Below are 12,214 nucleotides of genomic sequence, written 5' to 3' on the forward strand. Positions count from 1 at the left end.
CTCAAAGGACAGACAGATCCTAGGAAGTGGGGAGATAGAGCTATGGCAGGCGGGTCAACTGAAGCAGAGCGGAGAACACTTCTCCAAAACGCTCAGAGCTAACCTGGATAGGACAGCCGTTTCCCACTCATGCTTAGGGAGTGTGTGTGCATGTGTGTGTGTGTGTGTGTGTGTGTGTGCGTGTGTGTGCATAGGGGGCTCACGTTTGTCCTGAGGGTTCTGGGTGTCAGGGACCAGCCAGGCAGACCTGCCACCCAGGTGTTGATGACTCCAGGCAGAACTATTTAGTAGTTGTAAAGAAAGATGATTATGAAACCGGGCGTGGTGGCGGTACCTGTAATTCCAGCACTCGAGAGGCTGAGGCAGGAGGATTGCTGTGAATTCAAGGCCAGCCTGGGCTACATAGTGAGTTTAAGTCCAGCATGGGCCACATAGACTCTGCCTCAAAAAAAGAGAAAGAAAAAAAAAAGATAGATGATTATGTGTTCAAAGAAAAGTCTGTTTTGAGACTTCGTCCAAAAGGCCTTCACAGTGACCCAGAAACCTGGTTTAAATTTAGAATTCCCAGCGTGCACCAGCTCGGCCCCGCCCAGCCACCGTCACTGCGATCCACATCTCCAACAAGCAGGCAAGCCTTGGTTCTCCAGGTTCTCTCGGCCCTACAGTGAGGGTTCACAGCACCGGTCAGCAGGGAGACTTTCCACTTGGTATCTACGAGACGTAGAGATGTCTGCAATCTCCTGGGAGGACGATTTGGTAGTCAGTCCTAAACTGTGTGGCTCGCGGCGACGTACGGCGTTAGATCTAAAAAGCTGGAGGAGGGTCTGACAACAAACTGATTCATAGGTGTTATGTGATACTGTGTTTCGTCTTCTGTGTGGAGTCTTCAGAGAGTGAACTTGGCATTTCAGATTTAATTAAAATGTTGGCGGAAATGTTAGACGAATGTTTTGAAAATGTCTGTGAACCGGCGTTAATTTTCTGTGATGACAAGGTTCACAGTATTGTTGCAGAAATGGTGATGGGGGGGTGGAACCGTGACACAAATTGATGCACAGAATAAACTGGAGAAGCCCGAGGCTGGCTTAGCAGGAGCCCCCGCTCGTGCTGCATCCGCAGTGAAGAATATGAATCTTCCTTAGAGCCCAAGAAGTATTAACACTGGTGACACCAGTAAAAATGTGCCAAACCTGCCCTCTTTTAAATAAAATATTAAACAGGCCACTCCTGGGTAAAATCCAGGGGAAAAGTCATCTAAGTTTACCATACTGTTGTTTACCAAAACTAGAGGCAGAGAGTCTTAACTTTTGCTCTTGGATTTAAGTCAAGGTACTGTATAGAACGTGTATAAAATCAGTATGAAAGCTCCGCATTGCTTTTCTTGTTCAGTGATTTTAAAGGAATTGTATAGTTGCAGCGTGATTTTTTTTTTCTTTTCTGAACTGCATTCCTGTGCCCAACTAAGGCAGGACCCTTATGTTTTGATTTTTTTTTTTTTTTTTTTTTTTTTTGGTATGAGGGATTGAACTCCGGTCCTTGCACTTGCAAGGCAGGCAGCAGAACCACTGAGCCAAATCCCCGGCAGCCAGGCCTCTCTGTATTGGCTATTACAGTATTTCTAATGTGAGGTTTTTTTGGTTTTTGGTCTTTGATGTTACTGGGGATCGAACTCTGGCCTTTGTGCTTGCAAGGCAGACAGCGGAACCACTGAGACAAATCCCCGGCCCCACTGAGAGGTGTTTCTTTAATTACATACCACCCAAAATGTTGGTGTTTTGTATGGATCACAAGCGCAACAATCCTTAATTGTTTCTGCTGTTTGTCACAGTTATTATTTGAAGAACCTAGTATGTATTGTATGAAAACATTATGACCTTTCCTTCTTTTATTAGATGCAAACTAATCCTTTGTTGCAGGAAGACATAAAACAAACATAATAGCCGAATGTCCAAAAGCACATTATACATCCTGACTGGTGGTGTTTCAGATTTGAGGGAAGAGCTTATATAATTAAATTCACCTTCATCATGTACAAGTGAAATGCATACTCGCTTTTGCTAAGAATATAAAACTTTCACTGTTGTTACTTTATTCATAATCTTAGCATTTTTTGTGCACTTTTATTACTAAAAAGCAGAACCGCTTTCAGCTCTAAACAGCCTTTTCCATCCTAAGAGCAGGAGGCCCATTATACCCTTCCAGCTCCAAGTCTTCTGCTGTGAAGTCATCTGTTGTCTCCGCCATGCGAAGGGCTCTGAGCTTTGGGAAAGGTCTTGGTTCTGGCTGAAGCCGAGTTTTCAGCGGCTCAATGTGATTCAGGCAAATGTATATATCTCCCAAAGTGTGTACAAAGCCACCTGGCGGCAGGCCGGCGATGAGAGCGACCATGCAGGTGAGCAGGGCGTAGCTGGTGATGTCGAAGCCACCCAGGCCACGTTCCCCTAGCGCTGGTACAGCCGGCAGGAGAGCTCCCCATTCACCACCTAGAACTTTCAGGTTCCGGCGCACATGATGATTCTTCTGCCGTCAGGGCTGGTTTTGATGGTGTCGATCACTTTCTGCAGCTGGTCCACTCCTTGACCCGAGTAATCTGAGTCCATACCTTTGTAGTCAGCCCCAAAAAACCTCCACTGGAAGCCATAAACGGGGCACAGGTCCCCTTCCTGGCGGCTGGGAAACCCCAGGCTGTCCAAGAAGTCTTGGGACCCGTTGGTATTCCAGATCTTCACGCCCTGCCCTTGGAAAACAGTTCCTGGGCATTTGTGGATCCCTTGATAAATCACCCTTCCAGAACACACGCTTGGTCGTCAGCAGGGGAAATGGATCTCTCAGGCTGTAGCGCGCCTGCACGCCGAACAGCGACGGCGTGCGGGGGCCCAGCGTGCTCCTCGCGGGAGCCGCAGGTACTGCAGCTCCGGGTGTGGCGCCAACGGGTGGGGCGCGGGGGGGCGCTAGGACCTTTCCTTCTTCGTTTAATAAACTCAAAGGTAACTGGACTTCTAAAGCCCTTTTCGTTTACCTGATATGTACTTTAGCTATTAGTTTTTTTACAACCCTCTGACTCAAAAAAGTAAATATTGGTATATTTAATCACTGTTAAAAAGATTGAGAAGTCTCAGAATCCCCCTGAGAAGGCGGACTCCGGTGCTCCGCCCCTCCCCACACCTGTCTCGCACACACAGCCCTCCCTGTCCCCTCCTGCACCTCTTCATGGGACCCCAGCGGTCACCAAAGCAAGGGGACTGGACGGCGTCAGTCAGCTCGAGAAGTGGGGTGTGGACCTCGGAGTGTTGGGGTCCCACGGTGACATCCAGGCGTGGTCGGAAGGGAGATTGCACCCCAAGGCCACGGCCCAGTCTGCAGCTGCCCTGCGTTTCCCGGGTGAGGAAGGAGCTGAAGCCAGAAGGCTCAGAATCCGAAGCACAGGCAAGGAGGTTGGCTCCAAAGAGGGGCAAAGGGGACGATTTCATGGCACTCGGGCTCTGCCAAGATGTGGGGGACAGGAGGGGCACCATGGAGGTGCGGAACGTGTCACTGCACGGTCCTCTATCTCAGCTTCCGTTAGCATATATGCTTTATTTCTGAATGAGCCACTCTTTCCCAAATGGTTTTAAGTAGAATTGTCACCCGTTCACACATGTTCACAATACCACAGCTACTTAAGCATTTTCTCAACAAGAACCTTTTTTGGTTTGTATTTCTGAGATAGTCATGCTATGCAGCTCTGGCTGTCCTGAACTTGCTGTGTAGCTCAAGCTGTCCTCAAACTTGTGATCCTCCTGTCTCAGCTTCCTGAGTGCTGGGATTATAGGTATAGCCACTGCATCCAGCTGTAAGAACATTCTTGCTGAGAAATATATCACAGCAATACTGTATTTCAGAAGTCTGATGTTCTGTCCATTGTGGAACAGAACCTGTCCATTCACAGCAATATTTTAGAGTAATATTCTTGAGGAAATGCGTGTTTTAAATTTTTTCTTTCTTTTCTTTATTTTTTTTTGAGTCAAGGTCTCACTCTGTAGCCCAGGCTGGCCTTGAACTCACAGCAATCCTCCTGCCTCAGCCTCTGAGTGCTGGGATTACGGGTGTGCACCACCATGTCCAGAGAAATGTGTGGCTTTATTTAAATATTACAGCATGTCAGGTCATCAAATGAGCTTTGTTCCATAATTTTTATAGATGAGAATTTGACTAGCTGCAAAATTGGGTTGTTTCAATTGTTTCATTGTTATTATTATCTGTGGTGCTGAGGATCAAATCCAGGGCCATGTGCACGCTAGGCAAGGGATCTACTGCGGAGCTGCACCTCTGCCCCCCATAGCACCAATTCGAGGCCCGCTTCAAGGGAGGAGTGGGCGGGCCAGGGATTTAGCTCAGTGGTTCTGCCGCCTGTCTCCCAAGCGCAAGGGCTTGAGTTTGATCCCTGGTACCAAAAACAAAACAAAACAAAACAGTGGAGTGGGAGAGCTTTTCTACGCCTGAGTGTTAGAGGCCTGAGAGAAGGCTTTTCCCATTCCAGGTCCATCCCCTTGAATCCCTGCTGGAATCACAGGTGGGCTGTAATTACTCGGGTTGGAATAGGCCCTGACAACCGACCAGCTAACGACTGGTAATGTCATGTTTCTCATCACTGCTTTTTTTTTTTTTGTGGTACCGGGGATCAAACTCAGGTCCTTGTGCTTGCGCGGCAGGCCACCAAACCGCTGAGCTAAATCCCCGGGCCTCATCACTGCTTTTTTTTTTTTTGTGGTACCGGGGATCAAACTCAGGTCCTTGTGCTTGCACGGCAGGCCACCAAACCGCTGAGCTAAATCCCCGGGCCTCATCACTGCTTTTTTATGAGACATTACAATGAGGGTTGATGCTGGCAACTCTGAAAATGGAATTGAATTTTAGTTCTTGTCGAAGACTCACTTTTAAAATGAGAAGCAGAAAAGTGTATCTTTCTTTAAGAGTAATTCATGAAGTGTTTATTTGAAAATTAAAAACCTTTTTAAAAAAAAGAAAATTAAAAATTTTCAGTTTTATGAAAGTTTCCATTTAAAAATAAATAAGTAGAAGAATTTCCAAGATGATTTAGCCTAAAGATGAGTAAGGATTTTAAAACCATTTCACTCCTTCAGAAACAAGAACAGGGTGTTCACTTTGACCATTCATGTTCAATACAATATTGGAAATGTTGGCCGCAGCAAAGAAAAGAGAAAGAAGGTTCAGGTAGGAAAAGAAGACATCAAATTATCCCTGTTTGCAGAAAACATGATGTTATATATAGAGAAACCTAAAGCCTACACCAAAAACCTACTGGAACTGGTAAACAATTCAGTAAGGTCTCAGGACCTAAAATCAAGATACAAAAATAAGTAGCCTGTTTATACACCAAGAACAAAATTGTTGAGAAAAAAAATCAAGAAAACAAACAAACAGACTAAATTCACAAAGTCATAAAAATAATACAACCTGGGGATAAATTTAACCAAGGAAGCAGACGGTCTTTACAATGAAAATTACAAAATACCCAGGAAAGAGACTCAAGAGGAAGAGTGACAGCACCCGGCACTGCAGGAGGACACGGCCAGGGGAGCCGAACCCAGGGAGACCCTTCGGGGAGGCCTTACGCCCTGTCTATCGGGACTTCTGCTGAGGGTATCCTAGGCGGCTGCCAGGCAAGGAACAGGGAGAGGACCAGTACGATGAGGAGGAGAGGAAAAGGAGGACCTGCAGGGAGGGGAGGACACCAACACAGGTGGGCAGGACGACTGCAGTCAAGACGTTTTGCATCCGTGGAAGGGTCCTGTTCCCAGATCAAGAGGGTGATGTGCCCTGGGTGGTGACGACAGGGAGCTGGTGATACAGGGAACCGGGAGAGTGTGGACTGTGTACAGAACCGCGAGGAGGGCCGGAACTATTACTAAAACTATTACTAGATCATTCAGGATTTCACTGAACAACATACCAGCAAATGCTACAAGGAGCCGTTTGGGAATGACAGTCAGCACCATCTCATGGGTGTGGCTGCAGCAAATTCCTCCTTGCTAGCCACTGATCCAACACAAATCTTTGTGATCTGGCGTAAGCAGTGATACATTTACTTACACGCTGAGAAGGCTGTTCCTGAGTTGGGGATGTAGTGCAGTGCAGAGCACTTGCCCAGCATGCACAATGCCCTGGTTCAATCCCCAGCACCCCGGTGCTTCTGTGGTTGGGGGCTTTTAGCCAGATTTATGGGGAGAATCAAGAGCAAAGAATGATTTAAAATGTTTTGCGTTTGCCAGAAAGGAAGCTCCAGTAAAGTTGCAGTCTGCATAGATGGGGAAATTGGCTGCTGAAAAGACTAGAAAAAAAAAAAAGAAAGAACAAGAAAAAGAAAAAAAGCTGAGTATTTCAGAAGGGGACAATAGAAAAGATGGCCTCGGGACATCACAAGAACCAGCAGGACTCCAGCCTTTGCAGCCCCAGAGTTACAAAGGTGAAAGACATTGCTCTGAGAAGAGAGCCCCAGAGCACCATGTTCCAGATGGTGGCTGCCTAGGGAAATTGTTCTTTGCGATTGGTTTCACAGGCCCTGGACCCCTACAGTGGAGACAGGAGGAAGCCTGGCTACGGCTCCAGCTGGCGGCCGACCTTGGCATCATCCAGTGGTGCTTGTTTTAGGCGCATGTAGAATGCAAGAGTTGTGGGGTCAGGAAGGCTCCACCCAGACTTCAGAAGACTCCTGGGAGGCCAGACGGGGTGCCCCTGTGTGATGCCGTTGTAAGACTTGAATAAGCTAAAGTGACTCCATGCTAATAGGCCAGACTGTGCTTCTTCATATGCTAATTTCTACCTTGGTTAACAGCCCACCCAGGGGCAAATGGTAAGACAAAAAGTGACTGTAGAACATTTCCTGCATAAGATAAGCAATGTGTTTGCAGTCTTGTTCTGTGAATTCCCTGACTCTTTGTTTAGAAAAACCTTATAAAAAGTACCTCAGTCCCTGAGCAGTTGCCTCTCTGAGCCACCTGGCTCCGGGAGTGCCGTCTGGCCAGACTAATAAAGGTCTTTTACCATCTAGGCTGGTGTGTTCCTTCCTGGGTTTCTCGGTTCTCTGTCGTGTTCCCGGAGCCTCGCTGGGTGTTAGGGCCGAGCATCGTGGAGGCCTTTTTGGCTGTTCACGCTCCGTGGAGTGAAAGTGAGACTTTAGGTCTTACACCGTGAGTGTGAGGCTGAAGGTGCAGTGGAGACCCCAGAAGTTTGGAGAAGCCAGGGATGTGGATCGTCTGAGGAAAACCGTAAGGAGGGAGCAAAGCTCCCTCTCACAGAGAGAGGCCCCGAGAGCTACAAACACTGGCACCCAAGCCCTTTGGAGTTCTTGGACTGCCTTGGGAGCTGGATGTGGAACTATGCAATTCAATGTTTGCCCTGCTAGATTTTGGTTTTGCTTCATTCCCATTCCTTTCTATATCCTTCTTTGTAACTTTTGGAATGGAAATGTCTATCTTGTGCCATTATATGTTGGAAGTGTTTAACTTTCCTTTCATTTGTATGGGGGCTTGCAGCTAAGAGTTTGTCTTAAATCTCAGAGGAGAGGTTGGACTTGGACTTTTCAGCAATGCTGAAACTGGTAGGACTTTGGCAACGCCTAGAGATGGCCTTTTGCATAAAGGGATGTATATGAATCTTTGCGGGTGCCAGGGGCAGAATGTTACAACTTGCGTTTAGATGTCCCCAAAAGCCTCATATGGTCATAGGTGCGGCTTTCCAGAGGTGGCTGGATCTGGGGTGTGTGATGCTAGAATTAAGGGTGTGAGTGCTATGTGCCCTAAGGGAAGGCATCCTGGAGAAGCTATGAGGGACAGAAAGAAGGTTGTCACTTCTAGCTTGCCACCTTGCTGACTTTTGCCTTCTGCCCCACCATGAACAGTTTCTCCTCTCCAATGCCCCTCTGCCAGGCTACCCTGACTTGGAGCTGACTATGAACTGGAACCTCTGAAGACTGTGAGCTAAATAAACCCTTCCTGCTTTAAACCAATCAACCAACCCAAACAATCAAACAAACAAAATAGAAAATCAAGAAGACACGCACATATTTAAACACAAACACACATGAAAGATGCCTCATGTTCATACACTGGAAGAATTAATATTGTTAAAATATCCACCCTACTCACAGCAGTTGACAGATTCAGTACAATTCTTACCACAATACCAATGACATTCTTCAAAGAGCTAGCAAAAGATAGTCACAAAATTTATATGTAACCACACACACACACACACACACACACACACACACACACACACACATTGCCAAGGTGATCCCAAGCAAGAAGAACAAAGCTGGAGGGAGGCATTTATTATACCTGACTTCAAAACATACTACAAAGCCCTAGTGATCAAAACAGCATGAGATTGGCATAAAATAGACATATAGACCAGGGAACAGAATGGAGAACCCAGAAATAAAGCCACATAGCTATAGCCGACTGCTTTTCAACCAAAGCAGTAAGATATGCTCTGGGGAAAGGAAAGTCTTTCCAATAAATGGTGCTGGAAAAACTGGGTAACTATATGCAGAGGAAAGAAGCTGGACCTCAGCTTTCATCATATACAAAAATCAACTCAAAGTGCATCAAAGATTTAATGTAACATCTGAGACTCTGAAAGCACTAGAAGGAAATCTAGGGGAGATGCTTTGGTGTGGAGAAGATTTGTTTTGTTTTTTGGTACCAGGGATCAAACTCAGGTCCTTGCTCTTGCAAGGCATGTGCAGTGCCACTGAGCTAAAACCCCAGCCCTGGAGAAGTATTTTCTAAATATGACCTTAAAAGCATGGGCAGTAAAAGCAAAAATTGACAAATGGGATTATATCAAACCGAAAGACTTCTGTACAGCAAAACAAACAATCAACAGAATGAAGAGACAGCCTAAAGAACAGGAAAAAATATTTGCAAGGCGTTGATCTGATGAGGGTTTAATTTCCATAACACATGAAGAACTTGCCTCGATAGCCAACAACAGAAGTAGCAATCAGGTCTGAAATGGATGAGATGGGCCTGGGGTGCAGCTCAATGGTAGAGCGCACGCTTAGCACTCTACCACCAAGTGGGTCCAACACTCGGCGCAAAACCAGCCAACAGACAAGAACAGAACACACAAAGGGGCAAGGGCCTGAGCGGACACTTCTCAGGAGGATGTACAACAGTGGGCCAATCTGTGGAGAGCACGCCCGACATCACTCCTCAAGACAAAAGTGCAAATCACACCACAGTGAAATCCCGTCCCACCCCAGGCAGCACAGCTAGGGTCAGAAAGGCAGAAGAACACACATGTGCTGCTGTGTGCTCGGGGACTGGGAACCAGGCTGTGCCCTTGTGGGAGTCACCTGGGTCATCTGGAGCATCTGGGGTGTGCTCTCGGAGGGGCTGTGTCTCTGGTCCCTTCCCTCCTCCTCCATCTTCCATGAGGTAAACAGACCTCCTGGTCACATGCTGACTCCACGATGTCCTGGGCCACCACAGGCCCAAAGCAATGGGGCAAAGTAAGCATGGACTGAACCCCAAGAGCTGTAAGCCCAAACCAAGTTTTCTTCTTTTTAAATTGACATTTGTCACGGTGGGGAAGTTGATTCACACAGCCATCCAGGATGGGAAAGGCAACTCCCAAGGTGCTGACGATGGACTATGAATTGTGCCGCTGCTCTGGAAAATGCCGTGGACCTTCCCTCAAATAACTAAAAACAGCCGTGCTGTGCGACCCAGCTTTTCCATAACCGGGTATGTATCTGGAGGGGATGGAATTAGTGTGTCAAAGAGACACATGCTGTGCTAGTTACTTTCCTCTCATCGCTGAGAAGGGATTTATTTGGCTTAACAGTTCATGAAGATTTCAGTCCATCATCAGCCGACTCCAAAGCAGGGATGACAAACAGGCCTGGCAGAGCAGGACCAACATGGCGCACACAAGGCAGCAAAGGTAGCAAGAGGGTTAACGGTGTCTCCCTGCCCCTTTTATCTTACCCAGACTACTCACACCCTTAATCCCAGGGCCCTCGAGCCTAGCATTGCATCATGAGTCAGTTCCAGCTTCACACACTCTAGATCAAGCTATGACCACATGAGGCTTTGGGGGACATCTAGACCCAAACCATAACACCTCCACTTGCCTGCTTACTGTACTGCTATCCACAACAGGAAAGAAGCAGAATCAATCCGCAAATCCACCGATGGATAAACATAAAGAAAATGTGGAGAACCAGATGTGGTGGCACATACCTCTAATCCCAGTGCTTAGGAAGCTGAGACAGGAGAATCCCTGTGAGTTCAGGCTAGTCTGGGCTACACAGTGAATTCAAGACTTGCCCAGACTACATAGTGAGTCTCTGTCTCAAAAAAATGAACAACAACAACAACAAACAAAAAAAAAAAAAAAAAAAAAAAAAAAAAAAAAGAAAGAAAAAAGAAATAGGGAGAAAGAGAAAGGAAGGAAGCAAACAAGACAGCCCAGAATATTATATTATTCAGCCAAATTCTCAAAATGCTCAAATTCTGTGATTTGCAGTGCTATGGATGGACAGAGGGCATCCTGAGAATGAAGCAAGCCAGGTGCAGAGTGGCCACATGGTGTGCTGTGCTGAGGGTGAGACTGAAGCTGGCCTCAATCAGGACGGCGGCCACCAGGTCACCGAGCCTGGCGTGGGTACGGTGGGAGGGAGGGACAGGGCTGGCGTCGGACAGCGCAGTGGACAGGTGTGCCTGATGACAGGTGACTGCCCACTGCCCAGCAGACACCCAGAGTGAGGGAGGGGCTGTGTCTGAGTGATGGCCATGTGTTGGTCCTCATGCGTCACCTTCCCATATGGAAAGGCCCACTGTGCCCGTAAATGGGTGCAACTTCCAAGTGCACTGAAATATACACCCATGAATAAGCCAGATGGGATGGCCATCACCCCATCCTGAACCCGCCCACTCTCTCCTGATCCACTAGGCCCACACGTGATGGGCCTGGAGGACTTGGTGCCAGATGCACCTGCCAGCAAGTTCCCCTTGGGGACACTGCAAGACCTCCAGTAGGACGCAACCGGGGGGTGCCAGGGCCCCTCCCCAAAGCCACACACCTGACAAGTCTGTGTCACACATCGGTGGGCAAGGTGAACAGTGAGGACCCTGCAGGATGTGGGCAGAGGGGCAGAGATCCTGCTAAGCCGTGCCTTCCGGGTGTTGGCACATTAGGGCCAGGTGGTCACAGGCTGCCTCAAATGAGAAACAGGCACAGGAATGGTCGGGCATCCCACCTGGTATGCAGGCCGGGAAGGGCCCAGCGGGCTGCAGAGGCGGCTCCAAGCCTGCATCTGGTCTGTGTGACCTCGGGCCAGCATCAGAGGACCGCGCACATGGAGGGGGGACCCTGTCATGGTCACGGCCGCTGCAGCTGTCACCTCTCCAGGTAGGGCAGGGCACGGCTCTCCCCTCTGAGGGGACATCATGCGGCAGGAGCTCCTCCATCAGAACTGCCAGGGACGTGAGGTGAGAGGAGATGTGACAGGGGCCCTGGCATCACCTTGGAATATTCCAGAATGGGCCAGGCTCCTGCCTCACTTGGTTAGGGGTGGAGCTGCTGACAGCTCGGCCCCTCATTCTCAGGGGTGAGGTGGGCAGAAGTCACCACACTGGGAACTCAGGGACCCACCCAGTGGGGCCGAGGACTCCCCACCCCAGGACCCCAGCATTTGTGATGCTTACTTTTGCTTTAAGTAGTCCTGAGGAAGGGAAGGTGTCTCCCTCCCTTTTCAGTTTTTATTCGTATTAACACACATGCGCAGCGTGTCACCATCCCATTCCCTGCAGAGTGCTGAGACGTTTACTGGACCCCTGAGCTCTGCACTTCTACTCTCTCCTCCCTCCTTCCCTCTGTCTCTAGATCCCCTGCACCTGTGCAGAGGACCCACCTCCCCACTTCCTGTTCCTCCCCACTTCCTGTTCCTCCCCACTTCCTGTTGCTCCCCCACTTCCTGTTCCTTCCCACTTCCTGTTCCTCCCCACTTCCTGTTACCCATCTTTCATTTTAAACTTATTTATACTTTGCGTCTCTCCTACAAGGAAGGAACAGAGCCTGGGCCTATGTGGAGGATCTAAGGAGATGGATAGTGTGAGCATGGGTCCTTCCATCTCTACGTGACCCTGGTTTCTGTGTCACTGGCACAGCAGCCTCCACCCCTGCTCCAGTGCAGGGGAAGCTG

At 48.4% G+C, this 12,214-nt stretch overlaps 2 pseudogenes; one reads left to right on the forward strand and one right to left on the reverse strand.

The window, feature by feature from the left end:
• Positions 1 to 1,208, forward strand: part of LOC104851766 — a 3,719-nt pseudogene extending 2,511 nt beyond the window's left edge.
• Positions 1,209 to 2,151: 943 nt separating this feature from the next.
• Positions 2,152 to 11,458, reverse strand: LOC104851764 (annotated as a pseudogene).
• Between the last annotated feature and the right edge of the window lie 756 nt (positions 11,459 to 12,214).

This window comes from Fukomys damarensis, unplaced genomic scaffold, assembly GCF_012274545.1.
Source record: "Fukomys damarensis isolate Sample0158 unplaced genomic scaffold, DMR_v1.0_HiC HiC_scaffold_17, whole genome shotgun sequence".
Taxonomy (NCBI): Eukaryota; Metazoa; Chordata; class Mammalia; order Rodentia; family Bathyergidae; genus Fukomys; species Fukomys damarensis.